The sequence below is a fragment of the Calypte anna genome, chromosome 1 (assembly GCF_003957555.1).
Source record: "Calypte anna isolate BGI_N300 chromosome 1, bCalAnn1_v1.p, whole genome shotgun sequence".
Taxonomy (NCBI): domain Eukaryota; kingdom Metazoa; phylum Chordata; class Aves; order Apodiformes; family Trochilidae; genus Calypte; species Calypte anna.
In genome coordinates, this window is record NC_044244.1 from 121,692,997 (window position 1) to 121,697,349 (window position 4,353).

The following is a 4,353-nucleotide window of genomic DNA, read 5'->3' on the forward strand; positions in this document are numbered from 1 at the left end:
AGCTGAAAGAGTAGATCAGAAAACAGAAGCACAGGAAATCTGAGCCAGTGTGAGCATTCCTGTTATATTTCCAAACTTTTTGAACACGTACATTCAGGAAGCTGAAGAGCTTCCACATTTGTTCTGCGCTCTTCTTTCCACTTGTATACTAGAAATAAGGCCAGAGATGAAAATATTAAATGGTGGTGATTCAGAGTGTTGTATTCTGCTGATTTTCTTTCTGATTTTTCTTAATGTGGTGCTGATTTTAGTAATTAGATTCTGCACTTGGCCTGCTTATAATTGAAAGAGTCAAAAAGACTCATGTAGTCTGAAGTTTGCTTGTTAGCTATATGTTAAAGGAAGTTCAAGATCATAAATTATTCCAGGAAGAGAATGGAATAAAATACTCAACAATGAGTCTCCAGATTAATGTTTCCTGGACAGTAGATAGGAATAACTTCTTCATTTCTCCCAGCACAATGTAGTTTTGATTCAGCATGCCTTAGCTGCAGCTTCCCTGTGCCAGCCAAAAATGCATCACGAGGAGGACCAAAACATGTTGCCGAGATCAGTATGCCTTGAATCATCCTGAATATTTGATACTAAAGGGACCTTCCTACCCTCATATATATAGTTAACTTTCCTCTTAATATGTTAGAATTAATGTAAGCCCCCAAAATGACACCGAAATCATGAATCATAGAACAGATACTACACTTGATCTTAGCCAAAAGGCCGAGAAGCGATGAACCCTTGAAACTATTACTGTAGCATTTTATATTAAAGACCACTTTTTCTGTTTTTTTAAATAATTGTATCAGGCTCATGAAAGGCAGGATGAGCCACTGTCACCCTCTGAGACTCATTACCGCTTAGATCAGGGCTACTTAACAGTTTAGTGGGACAGAGGCCAGTTCTGGGCACATCTGTTGTCTATTTGTGCAGCTCTCTTAACTCACTTAGATGGGATTATTGCTCATCAAAGAAAGGGCCCAAGCATGTGCAGTCACAGTAGGATAACTCTAAACTGTTAGGGGATGAGTAAAACCACCCACAAGCTCCCAGTTGCCCTCTCTGCTCTAGACTGTTACTCTCTAATATTATTTCTTAGCACACTTCTGGTTTGCAAAGCTCTTATTCCTTCAACATCTGGAAAATTGCTGTCACCAAGCAGATAAGCACTTCAAGAGGAGATATTTTTGTAAGCAAGACTATCATTTAGCATCAGAGAAGCCACAGTTAATTGTAACTTTTTGTAGTACCAGATGACCAATCTAGAAATATAACGAGTCGATGAGAAATCCAAACACAAGGAATTCTGTCATCAAAATCAGAGTTTCTGACAATAATTTTTAAGCCATTGTTACAGTAACACTAATTCTGAAAACAAAGAACCTAGGCACCTTCCTCTAGACCAGGTTGCTCCAAGACCCATCCAACCTGGCCTTGAACACTTCCAGCATGATGGCAGCCACAACTTCTCTGGGCAACCTGCTCCAATATATAACCATACTTACAGTAAAGAATTCCTTCCTGATATCTAATCTAATTTTTTCAACTTGGAACAGTCTCTCCTTGTCCTGTCATTATATGTCCTTGCAGAAAGTCCCTCCCCAGTTTGCTGTGGGCCCCCACATTGGTGTGTGCATGCATGTTTACATAAAATGGTACAGAAAGAGTGTCAATCTCCCTTTGGGAAAAGAAGTTTGAAAGTGCCATTATTTATGTTTTTAATTAAGTAATGAGATCTATTCATTTTTCATGGCAAACTTTCTCAGACAAGAATCCAATGCACAAAACCAAAAACAAACAAACAAAAAAAATGCCAGGAGAAGGAGTCAAGAACAGCATTCCATCCACACAGAGCATCAATTCAGAGCAAAGGCAGAAAGAGAAAATATTTCCAATAAATGTCTGTCATGCAAAAAAGAAAGAACGCCAGTATTATGAACACATACGAAATGTGCCTCAAAACAAACTCATACAGAAAGATTCTGCATTGGCAGACAGAAGAGTACAGGGAGTACAGTGCATGAAACTGGAGAACGCCTCTAAGGACAAGAAGTTAACAGTGATGATAAATCTTTTTCTTGGGGGTCATTCTGTGAAAATAGCCCTCCACCATGTACAAATAAGTTTTGGGTTCCATGCAAAAGTTCATAGAAGATAGGAACTAAGTCAGAATGAAATATAAAATAAGTTTTAAATTACTTATGGACAACAATTTAAGATTAGAAACAAAAATCATGCAAACAAGAAATCAGACCCATAAGGCCAAATGAAAGGATTCTCAGGGTTACCTCAAAAATGGTGGAGCCCTCTTTCAGAGTTTCATAAATAGTGTTATATATGGGCATGCTGTCTGAGTTCATTATTGAGACTTTATGGTCATTGAAGAGAGGTAAACAATCCTACAGAATGGTTCATTTTACCCAAAAATATCACCAGTAAAATAGAAGGGCCTCTAGAATAAACTGTCTCAAAATATGTACCTAATTCCAAATGGCCATGTGTAGGTCAGAAGAATTGCATGTAACATGATCATGATAGAAAAGTAGGAGTTAGACATTAGTTTATACTAAGCTGAATAAACCAGAAAATGTTAAGGGACTTTCTCTACCATGAAAACAAGGAACAAAGAAAGGTTATTAGCTGTGTTTCATTGGTGCATTTGTACTCATTAAAACAACAGAAGATACTAGAGCTTTTGCTGTAATTTTTTCTTATTTAAGGAAAAACAGAAGCACACAAAGAATCCAAGAATGTGGTGATAGCCATCTTTTGCTTCCTCCAACACTTTCTGCAGTAGTTTTTTCATTTCCTTCTTCATAGCTCCTGTTAAGCAAGCAAAACCCACAATAACTTTTTAACTGTGCTCCCAATGGATTTCAGAGATTTTTTTATTTCGATGTGGCCAGTGCTGGAATAACATAGACATCTCCAGTGGATTTTATAAAAGCACATTCAAAAAAGAAGGGGATTTTTACTCTCTCTTCACACTCAGACCCTGCCAAATGCTCCATAGGCCTATATGTGCATAGGAATTTGGCTTAGTTGCTAGGCATACGGAAATCTTGTTCATTCTTTATTATAATTAAAAATATTATTGCAGTTGTCTTTCATCTCAAGCCAACAATGGAAAACAGATTTATGGGATGGCTGTGCTAAGGTAATTTTTCTTCCTTGACTTCCATACATTGCTTTCTTCTACATATAGCTGAAAAAGGGCAAGGGTCTACACTTACGTCCTACCTGTTACTTCTATTTCTCATATTACAGTAGAGGGATTCGTGAAGTACATTTTATAACATACAGGTTTCTTGCTCTGAGATAAACACATTGGGTCATTGTTATTATAGTAATTCTCTTTTTTTGCAATCTGGACTCAACTTCTTCGGCTGTTACTTTGTGAAATAAAGTTATTCCAGTCACGGAGAGCAAGTAAACAAGAGGCAGGGATATGTCTGATTTATAGCTTTCCAGTCTGAAAAAGCTATACCACCAGAACTTTTAAACTGAGTATTACACCATTTTTGAAAATTATTACATTTCCAGCCCTTGGTAAGTAATAAGTATAGTGGAAATAAGAGTGATGTTTTCTAGCTTGCCAACCAAATTAGCCAAAGTCCTCTTAATACTTTTGCAGAGTCTTAACTTTAAATTTAGGAAAGCAGACCTCATTATGGGTCTGTTCATTTTAGTGAAATCAAGCAGATGTCTGCTGTTCGAACAGTTGTGGGGAAGGACAGAGGCAGGATGAAAGGAAATCCTAAATTGGTTCAATCCCCTTTGTTGTGTCATTTACAAATTGGACTGGAGGGAGCTTTCATGTGCCATATGGTCTAATTTGCAACAGGATAAATTTCATCAATACCTAAAGTCCTGTTTCTTCTGCATAGGTGAATTGGCACAAGATGATGCTGTCTAAGGAACACCTGACATTTGACCTTCTTGCTGAGGGGAAAAAAAAGAAAAAAAAGAAAGAAACAAAAAGTCCATGATTTAGAGTTCCCTTTCAGGGCACAGCTGATACACACAAGAGTCAACCGACCTTTGATACAGGGAACATCCTGCCTTTTTCTAAGAGAAAATTAAGAAACTGGTACAGAATGGACATAAACATTCCCTCAGGTTGCTTTGAGCAGAACTGTGTGAATATCTAAGTGTTGGTAGTTTGTCAAAAGCCTTGATTCCAGACTCTTTAACCACTTTCTAGAAGCAAAGAAATTTGGAAAATTAAAGTTAAGATTCAGAAGTACTGTTAATGTTGTGGTGCTGGTACTACCCTCAAACTTTACAACTGAATGACTAAGACTGAGGTTTGCAGACCTTAGCTCAAGTGCTTCTATTGCATGACTTGCAGCAAGAATT

General features: G+C 37.4%; 1 non-coding gene across 1 annotated transcript; it reads right to left on the reverse strand.

Annotated features, from left to right (window-relative positions):
- Window positions 1–524: 524 nt before the first annotated feature.
- On the reverse strand, window positions 525–729 carry LOC115600472. Its single transcript, XR_003988999.1, has one exon. It is a non-coding gene; the product is annotated as a U2 spliceosomal RNA (small nuclear RNA).
- Between the last annotated feature and the right edge of the window lie 3,624 nt (window positions 730–4,353).